This window comes from Stenella coeruleoalba, assembly GCF_951394435.1.
Source record: "Stenella coeruleoalba genome assembly, chromosome: 10".
Lineage (NCBI taxonomy): Eukaryota > Metazoa > Chordata > Mammalia > Artiodactyla > Delphinidae > Stenella > Stenella coeruleoalba.
Genome location: NC_137156.1, coordinates 68,482,988 through 68,497,270, shown reverse-complemented (window position 1 = coordinate 68,497,270; position 14,283 = coordinate 68,482,988). Strand labels below are relative to the sequence as shown.

The window sequence follows — 14,283 nt, the reverse complement described above, 5'->3', positions numbered from 1 at the left end:
AACCCTTGGCTCTGAAGAAATGTCTGTTGATGAATGAATCTTGGCTCCACATGAATCTTTGATACTCTAGGTTTTTGCATCCAAATATAATGTTTCATTGAAAAAAAAATCTGCGCTTATTTAGTGCTGAGGTGGCTCCCAACACACGGCCAGTGTCACTGCTATTGCTGTTAACTTCAGGGCTGCCCTGAACCAGCCACTGCCAGTGACTTTGGGGTCAGGCACGGGGGTAATTACATTTTAGGGGGCAGTGTAACCTCTTTGCAACATTCTCAGCGTGTGGGTATGAACATGCATTTAAATCTTACTAGATTTTTGTGATGTTTGTGCCTGAACTTAACTTTCTATTAATAGAAAAACATGTGGGTTTTACATGTTACTCATCATTCAACATATATTGACTAAGCACATCCTCTGGGCTCCTCTGGGGTGAGACGACAGGCCAGCAGTGGCCAAGAGAAACCTGGCCTGCTCTGGGTCCTGCGTCCCCAGTGGAATAAGCACACAGTTAAAAGACCTGATCACAAGTTCCATGAATGCTCTGAGGAGCAGTGTAGGGGGCTCTACAGGGACAGGTACCAGGGGGCTGTCATGATCTAGAAGCCAGGAAAGCTACCCATGGAGAGGGCTGGACGCTGACTCTGAAGACTGAGTAGGCATTAGCAAGTGTAAAGGAAGGGGACATTTTCCAGGCAGAGAGAACAACCTGGACAAAGGCCAGATGGCCAGAGAGACCATTAAACTCTGAGTGTTCACTGCAGCTGAGTGGAGGAGGGAGTTGAGCTCCAGGGAGAGGTTGGACCAGAGTACACAGGCGCTCTGGGGGCCAGCAAAAGGGAGCATGGCAGGTCAAGCAGAAGGAACAGGAGGCCAGAGGTGAATTCTAGAGGTCCCTTTCTAGCTTCTGGGTAGAAGTGGGTTATGTAGGATTTCACTCCCTAAAGTCTGGAGCTGATTTTGCTGGTATGGCCGGGGATACAGGTTTTTTATTGCGCTCTGTTGTCTCCTCTGTGCCTGTCCAGACCACAGGCTCTCAGGGGCAGGGGCGGGTCTGTGTCTAATTCATTTCTGAGGGCCCAGCGGCTGTCACAGGGCCAGACATATAGCAGGGGCTAAACAGAAGCCTGCTGAGTGAGGGTGTGCACTGACCTGGTGCCCCACCTGTCTGCCCAGTGCTGCCCATGGAACTGTCTGTCAGGCCTGACTCTACCCACTAGCTTGTGTCCTCAGCCGAGCAGGGCCGGGCCCTGCAGGATGTGCTGGACAACAGGCCGTGCATCCAGGAAGCAGACTTCGTGCCTTTCCTCACGCTCCCACGCTGGCTGCCAGCCGGGGAAGCTCCAGCCCGGAAGCCCTCCCAGCCATCAGGCTCAGAAGTGCAGGCACCATCTACCGGGGCCAGATCAGATCCAGTGCCGTGCAGCCTGCAGCCCAGGGTCCCACCTACAGAGACCACCCTGGCCCCAGCCTCACCTCAGGCAGCTGAAGCGAAGACCAGAGGTCCTGGTGGGGTAGAGATTGGGATGCAGAGAACCTTGGGTGAGACCGGAGGGGAGCAGCACTGCCTACTCAGGGAAAACTGCTCACCAGCTACAGCTGGGCCAGTTCACCAGACGCAGACAGGAAGCAGTGATTTCTCCATCCCAGGAGGTGTGCAAGCAAGACCAGAAGCTGGAGGAACTCGCAGGTCCTCTCTCCACCCTGCTGTAAGAACCCCCCACCAAGCATCCTCTCTCCACCGTGCCCCAAAAGCCACCCCTTCCTGCTCCTGGGGGACCATCACTGTGGCTGTGTGGCCTCAAAGTCTCTCCTCCCCACCTCACTTGCCTCTTCTGTGACACAAGAGTGGGTGAGCTCAGGAGGTGTTTTCCTTTCATTCTCTGCTCTCAGCACCACACAATGATCGCATTTATTCTCAACATCCATAATAATTTTCTTCTAAAACAAAAACATGAAGAGTTCCAAACCAATTAGCGAAAACACAGGAAGGCACCTTAATTTCAGGACACAAAGAAATACCATCAGGCTCTCGTGTTTTCCTTGTGGTAAACTGGATTGTTTCTTCAAAGGCCCGAAGCTGTCTGGAAGGGGTGGGGGTGGGAGGGAGGCCAATGTGGGAGGTCCAGGACCCCTTCCTCTGCCCCCACATCCCTTCATACCTACCAGGAGCCCTCGGGGTGGGGCCATGGTCCAACTGTGCTTCTGCACACACACACACACACACACACACACACACACACACACACACACACACACACACACACACACACACACACACACACACACACACACACACACACACACACACACACACACACACACACACACACACACACACACACACACACCCATCCTCCTCCACTCCTGGGATCACAGGCCTCCTCTTCCCTTGTACTTCTGATGAAATCCAATCCCCCAGCATAGCTGACAAGGCCCCTGGATCTGAACCAACCAGTGCCTCCACCCACTTCTTAATGCCCCTCCCTCACTCTCTGCTCCTGGCCTTTGCACTGGATATTCTTTCCTCCATGAACTCTCTTCTCCTGGCTAAGGACACATGCATCCTTTGGGACTCATCTTATATACCCCTTCCTCCAGGAAGGTCTCCCTGACCTCATCAAGGGTTCCCAGGGCCACTTGTACACCCCCTGCCACAGGCCTGCTCATTCTGACATGTACCTTCCTGGTCACATGTCTGTCACCTCCATTGCCACTCAGTGTCTCAAGGCCCAGCACAATGCCTGGCACAGAGAATGTGCCCAGTAGGTGTTTGATGAATAAATGAATGATCCTCAAAATGCCCTCAGAACCCTAAGCTGGCCTTGACTGAATGTTCCGGTTCCAAGCTCACTGTCAAACCCCAGGCGGGCAAAGCCTTGCCCTGAGCCTGAATGCAGGTCTGGGACCTGGGGATCCCTGCACCCTGGGGCGGGAGGGGGTGTGTGCCCAGAATTCTTTCCTAACATGGTCCTGTTATTTAGGGATGGGCCGAGAGCCCTCTGTGAGCAGGAAGCAGGAAGGAGAGCTAGGCCTCTGTTCTCCCACCCAATCCCCAATTTGGAGGACATGCAGCCTGTAATTTGGAAGGCTAATTTGGTCTGGGGTTAGAAGGGAGCACTCTGTGTGCTGAATGATGCCATGCTCTCCCAGGGGAGGAAGTGTCCTCTCCTCAGCTCTCAGGCACAGGCCACGCTGCTCCCGCATAGCCCCTGAGGCCTGGGCAGAGACCCCTAGACCATTGGGTAGCCAGCCCTCAGCCAGAGGAGAGGGAGAGAGGGAGAAACCTGGGGTCCAGTCCCCTTAGCCACTGACTGCCCAGACAGGGGTTACCTTGGGTCAGTGGGCCCCAGACGTCAAAAAGAACCAATGGAGAGTCCCCAAGGACGAGGGCCTCAGAGCGCCCCAGACAGCTGCTCAGAAGAAACACTGGGGAAATGGACACTGTGATCACTTGGCCCAGAAGCCACAGTCCCCAGCAATCCCCCACTCCTGCTGCTGCCTGAGCCCTGCCACAGAATCACTTAACATCCCTCCAGCATGATGGGTCATCATGCTGTTTCCAGCCTCAGAACACTGTTCACCTCATCCCCTGTGAGGCCCTGTCTGACCACCAGGCTGGATCAAGATCCACTTCCGAGCTCCCACAGCGCTGTGCTTCCCACTTCACAGCACTGGGCGTTCTGCCCTATAGGTGCCTGATTGCCTCCCCCATCAGAATATGGGCTCAGTTAGGGTGGGGCCTGGTCGTTGTCCCCTTGGTGGCCCAGAGCCCTGCCCAGGGTCTGGCTCAGCAGAGTTGGTATGACAGGACCGGCAGAGAGGCTGCTCCACTCACAGCTGTGTGGCCTTGGAGTGGCACTTCTCTGGTCCTTGGCTTGCCTGTCTGTGGACCAGGCACACAGCAGCATTTCAGTATTCGATGAACACGTGAGTGAATGAATGAGAAGCTGGTCTAGATGGTCTACAATCCCTGCACCTCAAACCCTCCACAGCTTCTCTCCTCATTTAAGCTGCAAGGCTCTCTGCCCAGGTACATGCCAGCAGGGACTGGCACTGGCCTTGGGATAAGGTGGACAAAAGCCCTAGGGACAGTCAGGGCAGGCAGGACGTGCAGGGGAGCTGAGAAGCTGGGACCTTGAGAGGGTGATGGGTGACAGAGCCTTGTGGGGGAGGGCATAGACTTCAGGGTGACAGATAAAGTCCCCATCCCTGAACATGCCTGGTGTTTGACGACCCCAGCCTGCCTGGGGGCAGCACCCCATCCCCAACTCACCCACACTCCAGCAGCTTCTCCCGAAACTTCTGCTCAGCCTCTAACCGTCTATCACTGGGGCTGATGATTCACACGCTCCGCACCTCTTTCCTCTTCCCAACTAATTATAGCTCCTGCGTGTTTTTCCCCCTGGAAAAATGTCTTCTTAAAAAAATATATCCCCAAGCCAGCAGTAATTAATTTGGTGAGCACCAGTGTGCAATTCAGACAGAATCTGAGGACAGGAAGGTCCCAGGTATAGCGATAGGTCTTTTGTCCAACAGAGGAAGAGAAGGGTATGGGACGCAGGTGGACATGGGACACCTCAAACAGCAGAAGCTCAGCCCACCCCCACTCCGCCTATCATGACTCCGGGGACCTTGGGGAATTACAGTCACAGTAACAGTCATGGGGACTCTATGGAGCACTACTACACGCTGGGCCCAGTGCCAAGTGCCCGCCAAGTGCGCTGACATTCCATCCTCTGACACCTGCTGAAGTCGGCCCTATTGGCCCCACTATGGAGAAGGGGACACGAGCTCAGAACCTGCCCGGAGTCCCACAGCCGTCAGTGGTGGGGTAAAATGTGAAGCCTGTGGCACTGGTAGCCGTGGCCTGAGCAGAGGAAAGCCCAGGGCCATTAGCCCCTCAAGAGACAGGCAAGCACATGGCCCTCTGGCCTGTCTCTCCCTCACCCACCTTCTGGGAATCACAGCAGTTCCCCTGGAACTGGGCCAGAGTTGAGACCACAAGTGTTGTCTGAGCTCTTCGTGGGGCCCAGCGAGCAGACAGCAGAGCAGATGTCTGAGCAGGTGCCCCGGCCAGGTGGGGAGAGGAGACACTGCCAGGACCGGGTCCTAGAGCAACAGTGACAGAAAGACTGAGGCATTTGAGACTGGGTCAGGGAGCCAGACAGATATAGAGAGAGAGGCAGAGATGGAGACTAAAACAGAGAGACAGAGTCAGGTCTGAGTCAGAGCCCAGAGAACAAAGATAAACCCAGAGAGAAGAGACAGACACAGGGCAGGGGACTGAGCCCCAGACTGAGCAGCAGGGACAGCTGAGATGGGAGAGGACCCCAGACCTGGTGTGGCCAAGGGGCTGGTTCAGCCAGAGAACCAGAGGCCTGGAGGTCTAGGAGGGAGCCAGGAGGGAGGGTGTGTTGAAAGGAAAGTGAAAGGAAAGGAAAGCCTCATGAGGTCAGGCTTGGCTGGCAGGGGCCCCAAGAAGATGGGGTAGCCATTGACACTCCAGCCTGGCGTGGGAGTTGGAAGTATAGTGCCTCCTCACCTCTACCAATCCAGGAAGACTGCTTGGGGAGGTGGCTCCGGCGGGGGGGCACATGGGCATCAGGAGAGCTGAGGTGCATGGATCAAATGAGCAGGGGGGCCCATCCTGGCAGGGCTCCCCTGGAACGGGCTCTCTGAGGCTAGTCTGTCCCCCATCACCACCAGCGCAGAGGCAAAGACCCTCTCCGGGGGGTTAAGGAAAATCCAGGCAAGGTTAGGCCTCTCCTTTTCTCCCGGGGAAGTGAAACCCTGGGGCTGTTTGTATGGTCAGCCTGAGGCCAGAGGCCTCCTGCTTGTCCTGCAGAGGCACGTGCCTCCCAGCCAGGAATGGAGGCCGGCAGATTCAGAGCTTCCCCCTGAACCCAGGATACGGGCAGCCTTCCCTGCTGTCCTGGTGTCAGGCTGGGACAACCCCCCACACCTTACTCCCCACCGGCCATTTGGAAATATACCCCCTCTACCAGCCCCCAAAGCTAGGGGTCTGTCCCCCTCCTCAGATTTCTCAGGCAGGGCCAGGTCTCTCTCAGCTTAGGACAGGACTGTGCTTCCTTCCCCAGACCCTCAAGTCAGGGCCTGTCTCTCCCCTCAGACCCTCCAGGCTAAGCGAGGACCCCTCCCCCAGCCCCTTGGTGCCGCTCTGCCTTGGCAGCCCAGGAGGTGTCAACAGCCTCACTAACCACAGGCAGACAGGCTTGGCTCCAGCCATAACCTCCCCCAACTCCTTTGGACACCTGACACGGCTGCTGCCTGCCCTGGGTCAGGGCCCAGTGCCCAGGACCCATAAGCCAGGCAGCTGTCGGGATTTCCGGCTCAGGGGGCCTCCGGGGCTGACACCTCTCAACCACTTTCTCGTCTGGACTCTCCTGGCCAAGTCTGTGCTCTTCTGGGGTCGGTGTCTGGATCCTGGAGCATCTATCATGGGAAGGGAGGGGACACAGCACGGAGCAGGTGGCCTTGGGTGACCTCGAGCCCAGAAGACTAGCACAGGCTCCCAGGATGTGTCCTTGAGCCCCAGGAATGAGGGAAGAAGTGGCTGACGATCCCCGTGAGGGGGGTTCACCAATGCAGGAGAAAGGTGCCCATGCAGGCCTCTCATTCTTGGTGTGGCCACTCTGGTGGGCCTGGGACACTACAGTGATCAGGGCCTTTTGATGGAAACACCTGTTTCATGGATCCCCAGGACAAACCAAGAAATCTCCTTTTGCAATGACATAACGGGAGGCAACACAAGGTAGGGTCTGGAGTCTGACAAACCAGGTCTAGCCAGCTCAGGCTCTGAGGAGATGACCGAGCCTCAGTTTCTTCACCTATAAAATGGTGCTGCCAGTAACTCCCTCCTGAGAGAATGCTATGAATAATCGAAATTTCACACATGAAGCTCAGTGAATGAACGTGAATGGCTCTGCTTTAGGTGGCCCGGATCCCACTAGAGGCTCCGAACCTGTCCCCTCCCTGGAGCTCCCTTTCCCTTCTAGGCCCCTCTGGGCAGAAGACAGGCAGGCAGCCCTCAGCAGCTAGCCCCACTGCAGCCTGGGGCAGACCAAGCTGAGGCCTGGGGGAAAGGCAAAGGCCTAGGTGGGGCAAGGAGCCAGAAAGCCAGGCGGGTCTCCTGGGTGGGACCACTGGCAGGCCCCCGGGCCACCCTCAGGTCTCTGAGCAACGGGGACTGGACTGGCTGAGTGCCTTCCTGCTTCTGCCTGGAATCCTCAGGCCACCCCAGGGTTCAGTCACCCTCTGTACCCCGACCCTGGCTCTGGCCCCCTTCCAGGCCAGCATGGACTTTGGCCCCAGCTCCTCTGACAAGCAGAGAGGGAGGACACCGGGCCCACCCCCACCGCAGACCGTTTTTAGCCCCCAAGGAACTCGGCGTCCTCCCAGCAAGGGTGCGTGGGTCTTAGCTGGGTATTAATAGCTCAGCTGGAGGAGGTGACTGGGACTTTCATAGCCAAACCCTGGAGGCCTTGCATCCTGGGCAGGCAGGGCAGCCCTCTTGTTGTCCACATGTCCTCTGCTGGCTCTCCACCATTCCTGTCCCCCAGGGGTTCTCTCACCTCCCTCCAGCCCCCACACCCTCACACATGCCTGGTTCCCCCCTTGTTGAATCTCCCTGTGCTCCCCTGTGGGGAGGGGGAGACCTCTGGGGTCAGGACCCCAGCGGCGGGTCAACAGCTGAGGCTGGTTCGTGACCAGGCCTTGTGGGAGATGAGAACAGAGAGGCCTGTGATAAGGCTTCCTCCTTGGCACCCTTCTCTGCCTGCTGGCCTCTCACTCCTGCTTTTGCCTCCTCCATCCTAGCTCCCCAACTGGCGGCTGTGTGGGCTTGTCCCCAGATCTCTGGCCATGCTGGGCCCAGAACGGAGAAGAGGTGGGAAAACCTAGCTGGCAGAACGGAGGCCTGGAAAAAACGCCCGGGACGGTGCTGCTCACACACGGCTCGGGGGGGCAGCTGAGGCCTGAACTGGCTGCAGGGTCACCTCTCTGGGGCAGCCTGGGAGTGACAGAGCCCTGGGTGGTGACTGGGGACCTAAGGCCTTGGCACAGTTCCTCTCCTGAGACCCCCCCGCCCCCCATGCCACAGAAGCATCTCACATACCTGCCTCGACCACTCACCCTCACTGTGTTCACTCATCTACCCCCACTCCAGGGCACACAGTCTTGAGGGTAGAAATCAGCAACATGGATGGAGCGTGATCAACATGGAGGCAGGTGCTGTGGCCATCCACGCTTCAGAGATAAGCAACCAAGGCTCCCATCCTGAGGGCAGGGAGCTGGGACTGGAGGCCAGGCCCCCAGCCTTGCTCTAGTGGCTTTGGACGTAAGATCTGTGCCCAGTCCTTTTCAAACTCATGGTCAATCCCTGGAAGCCCCGTCTTATTTATCACAGGCATCCCTCTGTCACCGGTCCTGGCACACGTCACTTCCAGGATAGAGCAGGCAGACTTCTGAGTCTTTGGGGACCTCCTTCTCAGTTAGCTATGGCCTTCAGCACTGGACTGATTCTGACCTCTAACCTCTAACCCTACCTCAGCCTGAGGCCTGACCTTCACCCCAAACTGAGCTTAGTTCTCCATCCCCATCAAGTTCTGAGCAATAGCCCCTGCCCTCTGACCCCTGACTCCAAGTCAAGTCTGGACCTCTGACCATTGGACAAGAAGCCCAACCCTTTGATCTCTGACCTCAGCTCCCATTTAAGTCTCAGCCCTTAGGCCCAGCTTGAATCCAGGCCACTACCTGCTGGTTCCCGCCCCAGGCTGAGCCCCCAGGCCAGCTCCAGGCCTAGTCCCTGTCTCCCTTCCTGAGCCTCAGTCCTGGACTCACCCCGGCTCCCAGCTCTCAGCTTCTCAGCCTGGAGGAGGCCCTGCATTCTCCTCACACTCATTCAGCCACCTCCACCCTGAGTTTTGAAACAAGCTGACACAAGGAGCACATCACACCAGGCGATTTATGACTTGGACTAGCAGAGGCTGGAAACATATGCTGTTTCTGGGCTGGATCTTGTTGTTTGGACCACGGGGAAGCAGAGCCCACAGCAGAGGGAAGGGAAACAGATGGGCAGATGGGCCCTCGTGCACACAGACACCACGTGGTGGGGCGTAGAGGCCCTGGGCGACCTGGGGCTGAGGCCACGCTCTTCTGGGGCAGAGAGGCAGGCGCACCCACACACTCAGCTCTGGAGGAAACAAATTATGATAAATGGGACACTCCCCTCAAACTCCGGCACCTAGTTTTCTTCTTAGCCACAGAACCCATATTCACAGCAGCTCAGAGTGGAAACTGGGTCCAAGTCCTGGCTCTCCTTCCCACAGGCTGTGAGCCCTGGAGAATGCCGCTTAGCCTCAGCCTCCAACAGTGTCAGCAGCCTGATCTGTAAAATGGGGATGTGATGCTACTTTCCTCGTGGGATTTTTTGAGGACAAATGCAATTGCTGAGGCAGAGGCCTGGTGCATGCCTGGTACACGGCAAGAGCTCATGAAGGAGCAGCTATTAATATTTTATCAAAGATCAAAGTCCAGGGCTTCCCTAGTGGCACAGTGGTTGAGAGTCCGCCTGCCGATGCAGGGGACATGGGTTCGTGCCCCGGTCCAGGAAGATCCCACATGCTGCGGAGCAGCTGGGCCCGTGAGCCATGGCCGCTGAGCCTGCGTGTCCGGAGCCTGTGCTCTGCAATGGGAGAGGCCACAGCAGTGAGGGGCCCGCGTACCACAAAAAAAAAAAAAAAAAAAAAGATCAAAGTCCAGCTGTTCCAACTGGAGGGTCAGTAGCCCCCCCGCTTCTGCTCCCACCCTAGGGCTCCTGGGGGACACAGTTTGGAAACCCTTGACCAAGATTCTGGGCTGGCAGGAGGACCAAAAGTAGCATTAGCTGACGATTATAGGAGCCAGAACAGCATGGAATTTGTCAGCATGGAATTAGGTCACAGAATTCTTAAAACAAAGAAGCCACAGAAGCCAAAAACACTCAACATCTGAAGGCACAGTGATCTCCTGGGCCAAGATTGGTGTGGACCAACCAAGAAAGAATGGATCCCTGCCTTGGACAGCAGGCTGTGGCACCGTCACATGCCTGTGGGCTTTTCCTGAGTGTCCTGGAGCATTCAGGGAGTGGAGGGCCTCCGGCTCCATCACGATCTCCAAAGCCCCGCATTTCCTAGAGATTTCCTGCTTCCCCATCGCCACTCTGCTCAGGTGTCCGGAAAGTCCAGCTGCTCTTGGGTGCCCCCTCTCCTTGGCCAGATCGCCTCTATGACTCCTCCCAGGACTCCCCTGCCCTGCTGTTGAGGTCCCTTGGGCGAATCCCAGAGGGCCATCCCTCAGCATCCCTGCTGCCCTCCCTGGTGCCCAGGCCCTGCAGAGTGGGCTTTGGACACACCAGTGACCTTAGGCCCTACCCACTCTGGGCCAACATTTCCTCAAGAGTGAAGGAAAGGAGTTGGCCCCGTGGGGAGAAGGTGAGCACCTGTGCACTGGGAACCCACTGTGCCCCAGGCATTTTACATCCATCATCTCTGATTCAGGAAACAGAGGGTAGGAGAGGGGAAGTGACACTCCCACGGCCACACAGCTGGGAAATGGCAGGGAGAGGATTTGACCTAAAGCTGCTGCCCTGAGAGCAGAGGCAAGAAGTGAGGTCCCAAGTGTGGGTGGGCTACCTTCAGCGTGCAGCTGCAGAGACCTACAGGCAGCACATCCTGCATCCCGATCGCTGGGGGCTCCCAGCCTCCACCATGGCTGGCTGAGCCCCACCCCCGGTGCCATTCCCACATGACCCTTCCAGGTGACTAATGAGGGCCCGGGCACCACTCAATAATTGGCCTCATTAGGCGGCTGGGGCTGCCCAGGGGATGGGGTGGCGGATGCTGGGCCCCGCGGGGATAGACCAGACAGCCTCCCGTTAATTACCTGAAAAGTCAGACAATTAGGTCTCCTGCCACCCACCTGCCCACGTCCTGCTGGCCCCTAATTATCGACGGCTGCTAAGCAGGCTGGGAGTGACCTGGATTTGGACTGATGACCAGCCACTGCCATCTCTCCCATCCCCCATCCTGCATCCCTCACAGGCTGTGGACATAGAGAGCTGGGGGGGAGGGTTCTCCCAGGGATCTCCTGTAGCCCCATTTTCCCAGCCCTGGACACTTCCCACCACTATCTCTCCTGCTGAGGGCAGCTCTAGAAGAGAAGAGATGGATGTGTGGAGCCCCGGTAGCCCTCAGGGTGGAAGATGGGCGGACTGCTGGGGGAGGGGCAAAGACCTAGAAAGTGGAGTCCAAGAGATGCGGGGGCTGTTGAAGTGGCTGGCCTCCCCCTTGGGCCTGGCTCCTCCAGGGAAAAAAATGCCAAACTGTATTCAGGTGTAAGAATGGCCGAGAAGATGAAGCTGAGAGCCTCCTGTGGGCCCTGGCCCAGCCCAGATGCTGGAGGACCTGGGCCTGACCTTGGAGTCCCCCCACTCAGAAGGAGAGATGGACCTAGACAAAGCATGACCATGATACAGATTGTGGTGTTGGGGGAGGTGTGGAGAGAGGGGCTTGGCCTGGCTGGGGTGGTCCTGGAAGGCCTCCCAGAGGTGATGACCTTTAGGCTGAGCCAGGTTGGAGGGTGCACTGTTCCAGGCAGAGGGAACAGCACATGTGAGGGCCTGGAGGTACATCCTTTTCTGCTTTTGCTGAAAGCAGTGACGGTGAGGCCGGGTACCCCTCAGCAAGTATCTACCATGTACCAGGCCATCGGGTGAGGGTGGCTAGACTGGCCCTGCCCCAAGAGGGCTGTGCAGGGGAGCTGGGATGGGGGGCAGGGATGTAGGCACAAGCCAAGCCAGACAGACATGAACCCCAGGCCTCATGCAGCTTACAGTCTCACAAGGCACATTTTGTTCCTGGTCTTGTGTTGTGTGGTAGGTCACCTATGTCCATTATATGGTGTATAGTTGGCTGGATGGATGGACAGACGGATGGCAGACGGAGCCCCCCAGGTGAAGATGAAGAGCTTGAGACAGAGCAGGCCTGTTACTTCCCACCTACTGCACCCTCCACCTCTACTAATGTTGTGCAAGAGCCCTGGGCCAGAAAGAGGAGGGATCTTTCCCAGGCTCTGCACCTCCCTCCATTGCATTTTATCTCCCCAACTGGCTCTGGCTCTCCCAGAGGTTGAGTACCCTGCCCTGTCTACCAATCTTGCACTCCAAGCCATTTTTACCTTTGCCTGAGGGAATAACCTTGTGGGACATTCAGCTGCGACTGGAGATTGGAGGGGGGATGGGGTCCAGGGATTGGGACTCCTGGATCAATGTGATGGAGTATCAATGAGAGGAGGCAGGGAGAGGAGTTCAGCCTCCAGAGCTCACCAACTTGGGTGGGATTTTTTTAAGGGGGAGGTCAATTACATTTGTGTTTATTCCTTATTTATCTCTTTAAATACAGTATTTGATTAATGTAAAGGAATATCTGTGACAATACATAATAACATAATGGACACTGGTGACCTATTCCACAGCACAAGAACAGGAAGGAAGTGTGTCTCGTGAGACTGTAAGGGCCATGAGGCCTGGGGTTCACGTCTGTCTTGCTTGTACCCGCATGCCCCGCCCCCAGCACCACAAATAGCGCCTGGCACCCCGTGGGCCAGTAACAGACGTTCACTGGTGGAATCTCCCTGTGTGTGCCACCCCTACCCAACTCCTGCCTCCCCCAGTGCACCAAGAATCTTGGTTTATCACTTCTGCTCTTTTGTAAGAGCTTTATCATCCACATATGAATGCCTAAAACAGTATTGTGTAGTTTTACTCTGGTGGGGGACTTTATAGAAATGGCTTTGAACTGAACGTAGTTTCTTGCAATTTGTGTTCTTCATTCTACGTTATGGTTTAGGACTCACCCCTGCTGCTGTGGGAGCTGTGGTTGATTTCTCAATTCTCCTCTTACTGGATGTTTGTGTTGCTCTTAGTTTCTCCTCAGGAACAGTGCTGCTAAAAACATCATTATTTTGGGGGGATTTTATTATCATTATTGTTATCACTTGTCTTGTTCCCATCCCGGCAGAGTACACACTCCCTCTTCTCCCCGACCCCCCTGCACACACAGGTACTTCCCAGGCACACTGGTGCCCCAGAACGAGGCTCCCTGTGACCTGAGCCAACCCTGGAGGGGCAGGGGATTGGTAGGTCTGGGTAGGGGTCCAGCTGAAGCGACTCTGTGTATCTCATATCTGGATGAATACCCGTGCACCCCACCTTGAGTCAACCTCATAAGTACATCTGGCTCCATGTTCAAGATGAAATGGAGAAACAGACTGTGTAGTCGGATGGTCCTGGGTTCAAAGGCCCAGTTCATCTTGCACAAGGTCTACAACCTTGGATGAGTCAATTCTTCTTTCTGAGCCTCAGTTTCCTCATGTGTAAAGTGGGGGTAATCTTAGGACCGCCCTCACAGGGAGCCCCGTGAGTGCTCAGTGGCAGGCAGGGGTAGCTGACTTCGTTGCCATTGCCCTTTTCCCTACTCCTGCTTCAGCTTCTTTTGCTCTCCATCTAAGGCGCTTTCCAAGGCATCCCATGGCCACCCCTAAGGATGAGGAAGCTGAGGCATGGCGCATGGAGGGCCCCTACCCAGGGACCTGTATGTCCCAGCCCATTCCCTGCTGCAGGGCTGATTGGCCCCCCTCCAGTGCATTTCCCACTGCCTCTGCAGGGTCTGTGTGTGTGCAAAGGGCAGCCATGCTGTCCCCTCTCCACCACATGATCCATGCCCTGCCACTGAGCCTCTTGTGCTCCTTCTTGCACTGTCTCAGCCCTGTGGTGTGAAGCTGGGGATGGCAGAGAGGGCAGCACCAGAAGGCCACCAGGGCCAGCAGCCCATTGTGCAGCCTGTCCCCAGCCTCCTGTCTGGGCCCCACCGTTACCTCCCCCATCCCATGGGCACCTGGAGTCCCCACCCTCCTTGACCAGCCCCCCTTTGTGCGGAGGACCCCAGATCCTGCCTGGCTTAGGGCCTCCCGGACCCTGACACAGCCTCCACCCTGCTCTGAGGGGTGGTCACACGATGGGCTCTCAGCCCTATACCAAGGGTGTGACAGGGAGCCTAATGCTGCCTCTCCAGACAGAAGGCGCAGGTGGGGCTGGGAGAGGAGGCCTTGGAGTGCCCAGGAGTCAGGTGCTTAATTTTGCAGTCGCACCGTTTTTGGATGAGGATTTGGGGCTCAGTGTCAGGCCGCAGGGAAGGAGAGCTGGGGACCAGGAGCCCAGATCTGCGC

General features: G+C 56.6%; 1 long non-coding RNA gene across 3 annotated transcripts in view; it reads right to left on the bottom strand.

Moving 5' to 3' along the window:
• LOC307192645 overlaps nucleotides 1-14,283 on the bottom strand; it is a 32,450-nt gene that overhangs the window by 6,071 nt on the left and 12,096 nt on the right. The window contains exon 4 of one of the 3 annotated variants that reach the window (XR_013830147.1): nucleotides 12,913-13,003. This is a non-coding gene — a long non-coding RNA (uncharacterized lncRNA). Of the gene's footprint in view, nucleotides 1-12,541; nucleotides 13,004-14,283 lie in introns of those variants that run through there. The other 2 variants (XR_013830148.1, XR_013830149.1) reach the window with 2 other exon arrangements.